General features: G+C 47.9%; 1 long non-coding RNA gene across 2 annotated transcripts in view; it reads left to right on the top strand.

Moving 5' to 3' along the window:
• LOC118248280 (uncharacterized) overlaps window positions 1-15378 on the top strand; it is a 280200-nt gene that overhangs the window by 71222 nt on the left and 193600 nt on the right. For both annotated transcript variants that reach the window (XR_007708708.1, XR_004778707.2), the window contains one exon: window positions 7717-7823. This is a non-coding gene — a long non-coding RNA (uncharacterized LOC118248280). The remainder of the gene's footprint in view (window positions 1-7716; window positions 7824-15378) is intronic.

Here is a 15378-nt window from a genome sequence, read left to right as displayed (position 1 = left end):
ACTGGACAGAATTGTCCTTGTGCTGTTGATTTTTGCCACCTGCAAAATGTCTTGGATAAGGCTGAGACAAGGAGAGGGGAGAAAGCATGAAGTAAGCTTCTGAGATGCTGCTAACCAACGTCACCTCTAACAGGACAGCGCCTCTGATGTCTGGTTGGTTCATAGTGGCGAGCAACTCATTTAGGGACGTATTAACCCTGCACACACGTGTTTGGCATCTGCTCTCCTCTTTGCTGTGGATTTAGGGTTTTCAGCAGTGGAGCAGGTGACCTGGGGGGGGATATAATGTCACGTGTCTGGAGGTTTTCAAGAAGCATTTGGGGAAGGGTAAGCAGTGATATGGCTGTTCAGAAAGTATCCTCAGCTGGCTTTGTGTATGGGGATATGGAAAGAAGATGGGGATGATGGCTGGGGCTGTGCTGGGGAGCTCAATTCCTTCCCCTCATCAGCCTGCAAGGCTTCTGAAAGTGGCTTTCACCCGCCGCTGGGTGCTGCGAGCAGGGCGGCATACTCCTGCGGGCTGTGCTGGCTCTTGGCTCCAGTTCCCTCTTCTCCCCCCTTAAAAAGGGAAGCCTGGCTCTTGCCAGCCAGGTTAGGGGCTCGTCCAGTCCTGCACTGGCGGTAGCAGTGGCCACAGTGCGTGAAACAAGCACACGACAATGCTCCTTCTGGGTTGTGCTCTCCTGGCCCCGGTGGCGGTGTGGCTCATGGTGTCCTCTGCTTAGCAGCTTCTGGTGTTTTTTTTATGTGAAATTGTCGACTTGTTTTCTGAACCCCTGTAAGCTCTTGATGTCATTGGCATCTGGTGGCAGTTAGTGGATCTATAGGTTGTGCTTGAAGCCATCTGTAATGCTTCCTTTTCCCGGGCTGAGAATTCCTGGTGTTGGGTCCTGGTCTGAAAGCTTCAGTTGGACTTGTTTTCTGGCAAAGCCCGTGCTCTTGAATCTCATCACAGCCAGGTCTCCTCCTTTTCTTTCTGTGTTAGAAAAGGGTGAACTCTGCAATGTCAGCTTAGAGCTCGCTGTGTTTGAACACAGGGTATGAGTTAGCAGTTCAGGAACTTTCAGATAAGGTTTTTCCGTGCACAGTTATATTGCAGGTGGTTTATAAGGCAGAGCTATATTTGAGCAATTCTGTTTACTTAAATACACAATTCCTCATAAGCACAATTAATTTCAAAGGCTGCCTTATCTCACCAGTGACTGAAAGAGGTGTCTAGGAGGGCATTAGCACAGAAACGGATGTGGGGTAAAAGTAATAGCATTCCCCTAACTGTATCACGATGGATATATCAGCATGGTTGTCCCTGCTCTGCCTGACATCCAAACAAAATTCTATAAAGATGCTGCTTTGTGCTGGCTTTGGGTCGTTCTTTCCTCCTCCCTGTTATTACCCCAAATCTTCACCACCTTCTCCGCAGCTCAGCAAAGGCTGCGGCCAGAACTGAGCCCCGCCGGCCCTGCTGTTGGACAGTGAGCGCCTTCATCCCAAAACAGCAGGGAAATGCGTCCGTCCGTTTCTAGCTAGGGCCACAGAGTGAAATAGCGAAGTCCAAACCACACTTTGGTCTGGGAGCCTCTGCCCTAGGCCCTGTGATGAGGGATCTTCAGCTTGGGGCCCATGGCAGGCATCTGCAAGCAGGTTGTTCCCCCTTTTGCTAGGAGGGGATGCCATCATCTCTACCAGGGAAGATGCTGATGGTCTGTTGCATGGTCCATTATTATTATCATTGTTATTATTATTAATTGTGCTCATGAGGAATGATGTATTTAAGTAAATGGAGCTGGTCAAATATAGCACTGAATGGTCTATTATTATTATTTATTTCTAAATGAAAAAATAGCAGATTATTTAAAAGCCCCAGTTTGGAAGTATGCATAAAAAGTACAGGAAGATTTAAGTTATTTATATTCCCAAGTTCCCTTTTCAAAAAGGACTTGGGGCTCTTGTATGCCTAATTAGTTTGCCCTTAGGGAACTAATTTCCTTGGGAAAACATAAATTTCTTGCTTCACTCTGCTGCTTCTGGGAAAGCGCACCCAGAGCTCTGGCTGGGGCCGCTCAGAGCCAGTTGTGAGCCAGGAGGACCCAGGGCTCCCTGAGCTTGGTCGGACTCCGCCCGAGGTGTCTCTTGCTTCCCGAGCAAGGAATAGGTAGCCAAAGAGTGGCCCTTTAAGGTAACCTAGAAAGCCATGACTTTGCCTGCACAGTCCTTGCAGGCACAAAAGAACATTTTACAATTGTTTTTCCAGATAAACAAGTGTCAAGCCTGTACTGTGAATTAGTTCTGGTGGCTTAGGCTAGCCTTCACGATCAATAGAAGAGCAGTTGTTACTTGATCTCTCAGAAGAATGCCTGGGCTGCTCCGTTGCTCACCCAGTTAAATAACACGTGGTAAGGTTTATCCTGCATCAGGTGTCACTTCAAGCCGCCCAGAGGAATAGATCTTTTGGTTGAAAAAAAAAAAAAAAGAAAATAATCAAAACAGCTAAATTCTAGTGGATACTAGCTGCGGTCCTGGAGCTGGAAAATGACTGTGACTGCAGACAGGATTACCTTTTTTTTTTGTGGCCAAAGATGATAGGTGATGAGATTTTAAAGCTGAATAAGGCAAACTCATAGGTCAGAGGCTACCAGGCATAAGGAAAAGGGAATAAGGCAATTCAGCTATACTTCAAGATGCTGATCAACTACAGAAGAGCTTTCCCACTACATCCCGCCCCTCCCCCCCCCCCAAAAAAAAAGTCTGTGCCCTCAGTAACGGGCACAGTAATGCCACTTCGGAGTGTATCAAGATGCTGAGGCTGAATGGATGGCTCCAAAAAACCAAACCACCCCACAACCCCCCCACACCAATACCAAGGTGCTTGCAGCCTTCCTCTTACCTTCAGTGAAGAACAAACTGCTTGTCCACGAGCTGTGATGTGGGCATTTGAAGGTGATTTGCACAAAAGGGTGAGTGAGGAAAACAAGGACACTTGAGTAGGTTTTGCACCATGAGGCTCCCTGTGGTGTCACCTCTGCGAGCAGATCCTGGCAGTGTGTGTATTGAAGCTACTGCCTTTGCACGGTGTCCTGGCTCAAATGTGAATGCTAATGATACTGTTTTTTTTTTTTTTTTTTTTTTTTTTTTTTTTAAGAAATAGAGTGTAAAATTGCACTCTTGCTATAGGTCGCGGTCCTACAAGAGCAAACCATCTTCCTTGTGCCAGGGGGTCTGCCTAGCTGAGAAAATCCTTGATGGATTATTGATGCTGATGCAAACTCTTATGTTAGCTTCAGAAGATTTGGGATTAAGATTAAACTCCAGATTGTTCAGTGCTTGCAAGAAAAAGCCCATTGTCTTTACAAATATGTTTCATACTTTTGCCAAAGGTTTGTTTTAACTCACCTATTGACAAATCTCAAAATCCAGAAGTGTAGTCAGTCTGATTATATTCTGTGTACCAGCTGGAGGTAATTCCATGGTGGCCCATGTAACGTTAACATCACTTGCCTCTGATACAGCTGGTGAACGGCCAGTTATGCAGACCAGCGTGAGTCATGTTCTGCATAATAACCCCCGATTGTCATACAGCACTTCCTACTCATAGATCTCCAAGCACTTTGCAGAAGTACACTTCTCTCTGTTTTATAGAGGGCAGAAGAAGCATGTGGACAGAAGTTACACATCAGAAGTTGGCCAGTGGCAGGCTGCAGACTAGAAAACAGCTCTCCCATTTCCAGTCTGATACTTCCCGGTGCGCGGCTCTGCTTCTCACAGTATGGTAGTTCATCAGCAATTACTTAGAGTGTGTAGGATAGGGAAAATTCCTAGACCAATCTGATGAAAATCCTTGATGAAAGAGAAATGAATGCAGACAAGGAGGAACTCCTAGTGTATGGCATTGGAAATCAGCATAACTGATATTTGAGTGAATGCCTAGACTGATTCCGTCCTGCAGCTGGTAAATGCATACTGTTTATTATGCCTCTCTCACCTCTGGTAAGAAAACCCTGTCACTGCTAGTGACTGCTAGACCTATCATCCAGTTAGTGACTTTTGAGGTGAATTAAACTTCACTTATTTATTTATTTATTTTTTTAATCCTTTGTGGAAAACACAGGGCCAGAGAGTTTCCTGAGAATTCCCCCTGCCTCTTGGCTTGAGTACTTTGGTCCTGGCCTGCCAGAAAACTGGAGCTGTGCAGCAGACTGAACCTGCTGAGGAATGTGCCCTGCTGCGTAGTGGCCAAGCCATTGACTTGACTGGAGGCCATGCAGTGGGAAAGTGTGAAATGCTGCCAGCCTCTCTGCTGAGAGGTAAGGCAGAGCTGGCACTTCTGTGCTAAATTTGATAGCAAAGGAGAAAACAAAACCAAACAATACAAAACATGGGATGCAAAAATTTTCCTTTCAGCATTGTGGATTGTCCGAAGTTTTGGTGTAGACAGGTGAAAGAAGACAGAGGGCTGGCACAGGAAACTGAGACCTTGATTTGTTTAATCTTTCCTTCTTTAAGGCTGTGAACAAATACTGGAAGCTCGGGAGAAATAACAATTCACTTATTAGGAGCAACATTATTGCCAGCTTCTGAATGACGGTAACACTTTCAGTCAGAAGTACTTACCTGTCTGGAAGAAACAACCCTTGAGAGAGATGGGACACAAAGGAAGAACCATCAGTTTCAATTTATAGATGCAGAGTTGAGCACAGAGGGGATAAGTGACCTGCTCCAAACCACACAGGTGACATGTCAGAGGAGGCCTGGCCCTGCTCCAGTGCCTCTACTTGCAGACTTGATGCAGCTTTCCACCTCTTCCCCTCCAGCTACGCTACTACACTGTAGTAACACGCTCTTGGAGCTGGTCCATCAGCTAGGGAGAGGCTCACAGCTTGCTGTACCAGGGCCTCTGCCAAGTGGCTCCATTAAGAATTGCTTTCATGATTACAGTGCTTATGCAAGCAGGGAGCAAGCTTTTGGGAGGATGTTTATATTGCACAGATCCTTTATCTGGGTTGGCTATCTCCTCATTACCTGCATCGAAGAATTGCCTTCCTTAGTGGCCAATAAAACTAAATTGCTAAATCCAGCTTTGTGTAACCCTATTTACCTTCTGTACCAGATTAACCTTTATCATATTTGCAATTGCATTGGGAAAGTAACATAAACAGAGATGTAGGTGGTGGAGGCAAAGGCTAGCTGGAGAGAGCCAGCGGCACCCCGCTTGCCAAGGGCCCGCAGATAAGAGGCTTGTGCCAGGCAGGGAGTTGCAGAGAAGCAGTTGCCTAGTTTGTGCTGATCAGCACAATAGTTGTATGAGTCCTCCACGCCTTCGCAGCACTAACAGAAATGGCTGGGATTTAAGGTAAACAGAGAGGAGCCCAAACACTGTCGAAATTATTGGTGGGGAAATGAGTCCTCGGGGCTGGCTGCGGCAGGCAGTTGCCCTAGGTGACTCGGCAGCTGGGTCAGCGCCAGCCGAGTGCTCCTCCCAAGACATGCCCAAAGCATTGTCACCGTGCTGCTGTGCTCAGCCTACGTCCGGGGCACGTCCCAGGATTTGTTGTGCTGAGATGCTTGAACGATCTGTTTTCTGTGAGCTACGAAAGAACTTGAAGTGGGAGGGAGGTTGTCTGTCTGATGGGGACAACCTGTCAGGGACCCAGGGGATTGGTTCTGCTGGGATGAGAGGGTTGCCTGTGTTCGTCGTCGTCTATCCCCACTACTGGGCACAGGAGGGTTTCCAAAGGTCCAAATGAGGGGGGCTTCCTGTTTTTCTGAGAACCCCCTCCACACGAGGGGCTCACTTTGGCAGGTCTAGACAGTTGGTCGGCTTGGTCGCTGCACCGGTCCCGTTTGTCTCTCTGGGAGGAAAAAATGGTATTGCCTTGAGTATTTATCAGTGAACAAAGCAAAAACTCTGTGGACAAGTGCTCCCCCTCATTGCAGAGCCTATTGCCGTGCCACACCTTTTGCCTGATAGTATATTTAAAACAAATGCACGTATATAAAACTCCACAGTAATACAGCCCTAGAAAAATTATCTAGGCTAGATAAGTACAAATGGATCTTGCATGCAGTTTGGGTTGGATTATGTTGAGGACTTCCTTCTCGAAGTTCAGATGAGTTTCCTAGATAGTGTGGCTGTACACTTTAAACTAAGCAGCTGAGAAATGCACTAGTGTCAGTCCTGGTTAGCTGAATGGGAATAAGTGTTTCCTGAAACTTCCATCTCCTCAGGAGGCTTTGTTAAGCTGGGTCTTGTAATTGAAATACAGCGCTTCCCTCGTCCTTTGAAAAGTGGGTCCCAAACCCTTGTTTCCAATTCGATCTGACAGGGCAGGAGGGGCTTCCCCTGGTTTTGGAAGGAGGAACAAGGATGGCACAAAGCACCGCTCACCTTTAGGCCAAGGCTTCGGGGTCCTGCTGTCCTGAAGCAGGAAGACAAGGGAGGAGACCCCAAGAGAAATCCTGGGCTGCCAGAGTGTGCCCAGTGGGCGGCGGGGCAGAAAGTTCATCTCCTTGACTTCTGGGGAGCCAAGATTCTCTCTGCGAGAGGGGTGTCCCAGGAAGCTTCCGTTAATTAAATGTCACGGTGGTATTTGCCTTTGGGAGAAGGAACTAAAAGCTAGACAAGCAGCAGTCCTGGGGCCGGTGCCACCCAAACTGGTGGTGCTTGAAACAGGCTTGTGTTTTATTTATTTGCTGAACAAAAGCTTCCAGCTCTTCATCATGTTAGTGGACTATAACAGGCCTAGTCACAAGTGACAGTGCGTATGGGAGTTTTCAGCAGCTGTTTTTTTTATTTTGTTTTGTTTGTTTGTTTTTGTTTTAAATTTATTTAGGAGAGGTTACATCACAGAAAATGCAAGCTCAGATGGAAATTTTACCATCCTGGACTTTGCAACTCTTTCAGAGCAAGCGGCAGCCAAGCAGATAATCCCATCTTCGCCTGTTTGTGACTTTGTCCTTCCTGTCCCGGCATGAGTTTAAGCATAAGGCATTCTGGCTCCTTTCAGTTGCTGGTGGGGACAAGACGCTGGGAAGGTAGTGAAGAGCAGAAGAATACTGAGACACCTGCAGCTGTTGATTAACTAGTCTCACTTGAAAAGAAGGCCCGGAGCAATAGGGAATGGTTAATAGCTGCAGAGATTGGGTATTGGCAAGACGAGGCTTGGCGTTTGGTTTGAGTGGTGAAATCATGTATAAGTGTCAAGGCTCAGTTCTGAACCTGTGGAGGTATGGTCCAGTACCACCCTCGGCCTTTTGCAATGAAGCTGTGAAATTCTTGCTGGCTGAACGCCAGTGTGAAATAGAGCATTTCCAGAAACAGCCCACTTGTTGGGTGAGAGAAAGGTCCTTAAGCAAAACTGACACTTCAAGTGAAAAATGTGCCTGTTTCTCTGACAACTGCCATCTTGTTTCCAGGCCCATAAGATGCATGTCCTAGGGAATAGAGTAAAATGCAAACTGGCCACAACGTTCTGATGATTTTTTTATTATTATTATTAGAAAAGGTTGAAATTGGGACTCTTGTGGGTAAGGATAAGATTTAAAGAATTTCTTACTCCCCTTTTTGTGAAGAGGGGCTTTGTTTTTCCTCTCCCCTTCTCCCATTTTGGCACAAAGTATCAATGTAAAAATTAATTTTACTTGTAGTTTTTGAAAGTTCCTGAAAAAACAGCGGTCAATTGCGAGTAAAGGTCAGGTTTCTGTGGTTCTGTCTCCTTCCAGTGCTCTGCTTTGGGATACCGAGCCATCGCCGAGGTCTGTCCCATGCAGCTGGTGGGCCCTGTGAATGCACAGCCCCGCGTCACCTCTTCCGTCCTGCCCCTGGAGAGGTAAGCAAGGGGATGTGTCTGCCTTAAGTTACGTAGGTTAATGAACAGGAGATGGAAGGACACGTGTCCCTTGGAATAAGTATTGGGAATGAGTTGTATGGTAGTGCGTTTCCTCATGTCCTGGGTGCTGCAGACGGCTTCCAAGGCTGTGCAGGGCACCTGCAAGCTATGGAGGAGTTGATTTCGTTACGTGATTTAATCCTCTATTGTTCATCACGACTGGCCTTTTCAACTCTCAGGAGTTCCTGTTTAAATTCTTCCTCTTGCCCTAAGGATTGCCACAGCTGCACCAATATGTAGCAACCCACAGACTATAACAACTCCTCACCTTTTTGTTTTCATCTGTGTGGGTTACAGAAGTGCTCGCCTCTCCCACCCTGCCTTCTGCTTGCCCTAAGTTTTCTTCTAGCGCTGTGCTCCAGCTGGCCTATGCATTATAGGTGTGCCAGGGAATAGCTTGGTGTGGCCACGGGCCAGCAAAATGGTGCTGTCCTTTGATTTTGCTTTGTCAGAGCCATTCTTACCTCCTACATTTTTTTAAATGTATGTATATACATTGTATATATACAATATCTATACAATCACAACAATCCAGCAACCCAGCACTGCCATCCCAACCCGGCATTGTGCTCTGTTGTACAGTGTAGACATGCCCTGTGTTTCTTCCTCTCTTTATCCCCCTTATCTGCCTCATCCCCACACAAGCACATGGGTCAATTTGCTGCCTGTAGTCTGTATTGGAATAGGAGCTAGGAGATGTGTGCAGCTTCAGCTGGGAGAAGCAGTTCTATAACCATGTTGCACATTTGTGCAATCACAATTGTTTTTTCTAGGCAAAGCATAATTTTCTGTCTGACGAAGCTGGTGCTCAGCTTACAGCCTGCTTTTAGCGAGGCTGCTCGTGCACACAAGTTTAGGCACACAGTTAAATGTTTTGGGTACATGATTAAAAATTCTTTGAGATTAAGCCTTAGTCTAGGTGTTCTGCTTGGACCTGAACGGAAAACTCGTGTCCTCCAAAGCAAAGCAGGAGCATAAAGGGTTATGCTGTAAAGATGGGAATCTGAAGCATTCCTCAACTCCAGAGATTAGAGCTGCAGAAGAAAATTGATGATGAACTTCTGTTTGCCTGTGTGCGCACAGTTAACTTCAATGTGAACCCTTCCCCATCTGAAGGCAAGAGTTTTCACGTCTCTTCTCTGCTCAGACTGCCTGAGAAGATGCTGGCCTGGGCTGTGGAGTTCAAGTGGCTGTCTCTTACACGGAAACCTTCACTGAGTGTATCTGTCATTTCAGTGAAGAGCCGTCGATAGGAGCTAATTTTGTTTCCCTTTGGCCTGGTAAGCAGCCTGCTGAAGTAAGAGGAGAGGTTCCTGTTGAGTGTAATAGATCAGCTAGGCTGGGTTTGCACTAACATGTTTCAGCTTTGTTCCCCTTCTTTTTTATTTTTATTTTTTTTTTACAGTTTCTCAGGGTATAAGGGCTTGAGGAAACTCAGGATAGCACAGGCTGCATGTCTGTGAGTCACTCTGTGTGCAAAATGTTTGTCCAGTCATCCCAGGACTTTCCACCCAATCTTTGAGCTGGGTTATGGAACAGAAGCAGATGAGTAAGTTGCTTACGGAGGCTGCTGTGCCTGTCTGCTGTAGACTTGTCTCCTGTTTCTCCACAATGACTGACCTGTTCATGTGGGGTCTGGAAACCTGGCCAGGCCTCTGCAGCCTGGGACCTGCTCTGGGCAGGTGTTTGGGACAGGTGAAGTTAAATGATTGCTTGTTTACTAATTGCAAACATGCTGACAGGCCAGAATATATGGATGGCTGGGGAGTTATGGTAGAATTCATACAGTCTCTCATCTCTTTCTTCCTTATGCCCCTTGCCTGCTTCCTTTAGCCACAGGCTCAGTGATTTCAGGTGCATCCAGAGAGATGCAGTTTCTGGCCAGAGACTGCCACGAGTCTGAACGTTCCCCATCTGCATGGGCTTAGCTCCCCACTGGCACCTCTGTCTTGCTGCCTGCCTGCCAATAACGCATGGCTTAAATGGCATGCCACCATGTGGGAGCTTTCCTTGAGCTCATTGCACAAGGTGGTAATAAATTAATAATTGGAGATTTTATCCTTGCTTGTGCTTAATTGGTACCTCGACCCACAAGCCTCAGCTGTTGCCTGGGGCATGAGGGTTCACGAGGGGAAAGGGCTGAGTGGACCTTGCCCATGCCCTGCTGTTCCTAACAATGGTCCTCCCAGATGGCCCACCCTGGGTGCCCTCCCAGACGGAGGGGCTGGGAGGAACTGGTGATGGCCAGCGCGTCTGCCTCGCTGTTAGAGGACCAGCAGGCAGCTAAGAGGGACTGTGTCCACAACGTAACGCAGCAGGACATGAAAAATCGAGTTTGTACCATCTCTTTTAGAGCCAAGAACAAGTTGCAACACTTATTTTTAAAATTTCTTGTTGTTTTATAGTTTTTCTCCCTTGTTTTTCCTTGAATACCCTCCATGCTGTTGGTATCTTGACTACAGCTGGTCTATGGAGGGAAATGGGATTTGTTCTGAGCCTTCACTTCTCTCTAGCTACACTTTGCCGCTCTTTGTTCTTCTGTCTCTGCACACAGAGATTAGAATTAGAATAGTTCAGTTTGCAGGGATGGGCAAAGATCAAGTCCAACTGCCTGGACACTTGAGAGCTAACCAAAAGTTAAAATATATTACAGAGGGCATTGAACATTGGCAGTCATGGGGCATCAGACACCTTGCTAGAAAGCTTGTTCCAATGTTTGGCTACCCTCATGGTAAAGAAGTTTTTCCTAATATTTAGTCTGAGTAAGATTAAAATATATGTAAAATAAAGGTATAAAAAATACTGATTTCAGAATTGGTGACAGAATTAGGCTCTCTAGTTTGTCTCAGTTTCATACAATTACTTTTGTATAGCTGAATTGCGAACGATCCCTTATCTCAACACGTGCTCTGTGACACATGTAGGAGAAGAAGCCATTCTGCCGGTGCTCCCCTCAGCGTTGGGAGCGTGCCCGTGAGCCAGAAATGCCCTGAGTTCTCCCATCAGAGTCCCCCTGGATGATTCTGCTGCTGAACCCCGCTGCAAACTAAACAGGAGTCTCACTAGCTTGGGACAGACAGCTTCTCTGACGTGCTTCTCCATGACTTGGTGCAAACGCAAGAAGATGCCAAATGATAGGAAAGAGGACGGGTACTTAGAAATTAGAGGTTGTTAGGAGAAGTGCTTAAATTGCTTGTGGATCATTTGCTTCTACTGTGGCAGGTGAAATCTAAAGCGGGTCTGGGATTGCACTGTAGAAGGTGTAAAGCTGGGTGCCACGGGAGGTCGGTGGTGGCACGGTGAAGTTGTCGGAGCAGCGGCTGGGCTCTGGGTGCTGCGCAGTGGCAGCAGGGAGGGGAGCAGAGGCTGGCACTTGTCCCTGCCTGCTGCTGCCAGTCTGGTGCAAGGCTCAAGCAGAAGCTGCTTCAGCTCTGTTTCCATTTGGCAAATCCCTTGTTACTGCAGGGTCCCGGGCTACATGTGGGCAGCGCTGTCTGTCCTGCTCCCTACTCGTGACACGCTGTAGGTATCACCTGCTCTGTTACAGGCTCACTGCAGGGCTGGGGAACTGTCTGGGAAGAGTCCTGGGGCAGGGGCCCTGGGGGCACTTGCTGTAAGGCTCCTGGCAGCTTTAGGGACACTGGTGGTGGTGGCTTCCCTGGCCACTTCTCATCTTGTGCGTGCCAGCTTACGCTGTGTTGTGGCTCCTTGGGAGGAAGGCCAAGTTGCAGAGAACGGGCACCTGACTCAGCTGCGTGTGTGGCCCTCACTAGCCACACGTGGCTGGTTGGAACAGCGTGGGGCTTCTGCCCAGCTCCTGATACTTGCTCATTTTGAAGGTGTCTGGGCTTGGGCCCCCCAGATGTACAGCTTGATGGCCATACCTTTGGTGGCCTGTGTTCCACAGCAGGTTGGAAACGTTGCCCGGTGATGAAGTTAATGAGCTTATTTGTTAGAGCATGCTTTGGAGAAATTAGTGCAACTCCTTTTTCCATCAGGCTCCAGGGCAGTGCTGTGCAGCCTATCTCCGTGGCACAGAAAGGCATCTTCTCCTCTGCTGGGTGGTGGTGGTGGTACTGTTGCATTGTGGTTTTTGTACAAACACCAGTTACTGCTATGTCTGAACACCTGTGACAAGTTGCTATACCAGGGTGTGGTCAGGCTCAGAGGCACATGGACTGGTTGGTAAGTGTCACGTTCTGAATCTTTAATTGCCCCCCCCCACCCCCCATATGTTTCTTCGGCAAATAAAGGAAAAGAGGTTGTTGCATGATTCATTAAACATAATGTTCAGCAGAAGGAAGGCAGGCGTGGACAGATGGAGGCAGGACTTCCAGTTGTTGAGGGAGCAGCTCTCTACAGCTGCCTGTAAATGACTGAAGCTTTCTTTGAGTCTGCCCATGGGTTTTCTGTCCCAAACTTTCAACAAGCAGGATCTGGAGTAGCAAAGCCCAGTGTCTTTGGAGTAGATCTCAATTCCACCACCTTCCTCCCTACCCAAAGCCTGCCCACCTCTGGTCTCCCTGGCCTTCCTGCCCATCCCCACAGCTCCCCAGGTCTCTGCAGCTGCTGCTGTCTTATCTCCACCTCTGGCTTCTGCTTTCTTGCCCAGCCCTGCTGCTAGGTGCAGCCAAGCAAACGAGGACCCTTCGCTAGTAGGCCTGGGGTATGCAACAGCTTGAACCCTGCTCCATGTCATCCTCACTTCTGGTTTTGGCTCCTATGACATTGCAGACCTGCCTACTGAAAAGAGAGGGGCTTCTCGTGGCTCCCAGCTCACTTCAGAGCTACCTGAAAATCACAAGGAGGACTTGTAAGATTGTACGAATATTTGAATGGGAAATAGATCAAAATGCTTAACTTCATCACTTAAATAACTGCCTACAGACAGGAAACTTGTCTCTGCTGATACCAAGCTGTCCATACACGAACAATGAAAACCTCCCCGGGCCAACCTGTCGATTGAGTGCAGCTCTGTGGAGCACAGTGCTGCCTGCGGAGGTCCTGCCCTTCCCTCCTGTCCCCTGTTCGCTGTCCTGTAACATGGTGGTGATGGTGTCTAGCCCTGTTTGCACCAGTCACCAAAGGCCTGGTGATGAACAGTAGGCAGAAGATACATGTGTGAACTCACCTGTGTGATTCCTACTGCTTCGAGCTTGTTTTTCCCCAAAGTGTGTTTTCAGCCAGTCTTAAGCTCCTGGCAGTTGTTTGTGTTTGGCAAATAACTACAGCTAAACAAATACACTGAAAATGAGGTATTTCACATGAAAATATTCAGAAAGCCAGTGCGTGGTGGTGCTCTTCCCTGTCGTTAGCTAGCGAAGGCACTCATGGGAGAGGCACAAGACCCAGTTTCCAATCCCCTCTCTATATTAAGATGCAGAAGATGGGTTTAAGTATCCTGTCCCACGGAATAGCCTTGTCAATTGACTGCAGTCCATTTTGTGAAGGGTTTTGCTGCCTTTCCACTAAGCTTCTTGTAGAGACCACTGCAGTCACGAGGGGCCAGGAGGCCTTGCGGAGTCCTTCACCCGGGACGTTTTCTCTTGCTGGCCCAAAACACAGGACATTTTAATTAATGTGAACAACTTGAAATTGAGGTGATTTGCTTCCAGCCTCTTATTTCGGTGGGGCAAAGGGGAGGATTGACTCTTTCCAGGTAGCCTGTGTAATGGTCTCTTGTTTTATAAGGAGAAAGAGGCAGCAAAAAGAGCATCCTGTGGATGTACCTGTTCGAAGTGTCCTCAAATGGAGCGGTTTATTTAGTGAGATGCTGTTGTTTCAACTTCTTGCAAACTTCCGAAACAGTTTGCTTCCAGGCCAATTAAAAGAAAAACAGTACATCAGTCCCTGATCTGAAAAAGGACCGGCACATCTCAGATGTGCTGGAACAGCTGTCACAGGGCAGACACGCCATTGCAAAACGTCCTGTTCAGCTGCATGTATCTTACGCATAAATAGATGTTCCTTCCCCTCCAGTTACCTCTGTGCTACTGTTATTCCCAAGGGCCTTGGAGCACAGGTAAGTTGTAATAACTACTGATACATGTGGGAAAAATTAAGGTTAATAGGTAGCTTGTTAAGAGAGCTCTGAGAAGGGCACAGAAAGGGATTTTTGTATTATGCAATGCATGAAGCTTCCCATAGGTGTGCCTGAATGCAGCTTACCAGCAGCAGAGTTTCAAGGTGAACAGCTTGGTTCCTGGGTATCAGACTCTGTCAAGTCAGTGAGTGGAAGAACAATATTTACAAGTCTAGCCACTGTGACTAGTTTTGTTTTTGATTGCTTTTTCTCCAGAGGTCTTTAAGACCAAGTGGAAGATCCAAACTGGCTCCGACTGAACCCCTTGATCTGGCCGTGGGTGTGCAGAAATGATCTGGAGTGGCCAGGAAGAGCCCTGCCATGGCACGCACCTCTCCCAGGCGCTGCAGTGAGCCTTGCACCTCCCCGGCACTGTGCAGAGGGCAGTGAAGTGACCAGCTGCGCGAGGCACCTCTGCACGGCTGTGGTGCTCGGGGTGTCCCCACGGCACCTCCAGTGAGCTGGGACGGAGTCTGCAGCATGGTCTGCATCACAGGGTGAGAGGGTCTCTGGGCACTTGGATTCTTGTTGTAGTTTGTGCCCTCTCAGGGTTTTGTTGCCCTCTAGCTACTAGTGTATGCAGGTCGCTAAGGCCAGTGATTTAGCTGTAATTAGTAAGGTCAGTAATTTAACCATATGTAGGTCAGTGGCAGTGACTGTAGGACTGCAGTGGCAATCAGGGACAGGGTTTGGTGATGGGACCTGGTAGGTCGTGTTGATGGTTGGATTTGGATGGTCTTGGAGGTCTTCTCCAACCTACATGGTTCTGTGATTCCAAGAGCAGGATAAAGATGCAGAAGCTGTTCAAGTTGTGGTGCTGGTACTGCAACGTGAAAGCCGGGCATGACTGAAGAAATGAGTGGAACAACCTCAGAAAGCTTCTGCAGTTCTGTTTTTGTCCTAGCAGTACTGGTACCACCAGTTACTGCCCTGGTCTTCCCCTCTCTGCTTTCAGTGCTTCCTTTGTGAGGTGACCCACACCCCTTCTGTACTGCCCGGGCTGTCCCTGTCTTGAACTGGCTGGCTGAGGGTGACATCCTGCTATGGCGAGAGACCTCTGCGGCTCTCTCGAGGGTCAGCAGCTCCATCCAAGACCAGACTCCTCCAAAGGGCACAAGCTTGAAAACGGTTTAAATGCAAGGGCTTGGCTTTGCACTGAGCATGTAGGGGGGCCTATAGGAAGCCTAATTAGTGATTTACTGTGATACTGTGTTGGCTTCCTATTGTGTTCTTGTAACTAAGTCTACCAAAGGCAGCACAAGCAATGTATACTTGGTAAGATGTAACTGAAGGGATCAGGGTGCAGGCCTGATCCTTCCCCTCCCCTTGCCCTGCTCTGGAGAAGAATAGGCTCTGGTACTACCGTACATCCACGTGATGGTCTTGCTGGGGACCTCATTGCACTCCAGTCTG

Source organism: Cygnus atratus, chromosome 10 (genome assembly GCF_013377495.2).
Source record: "Cygnus atratus isolate AKBS03 ecotype Queensland, Australia chromosome 10, CAtr_DNAZoo_HiC_assembly, whole genome shotgun sequence".
Taxonomy (NCBI): domain Eukaryota; kingdom Metazoa; phylum Chordata; class Aves; order Anseriformes; family Anatidae; genus Cygnus; species Cygnus atratus.
The sequence above is the reverse complement of the archived record's forward strand: the minus strand, read 5'-3'. Positions and strand labels throughout refer to the sequence as shown.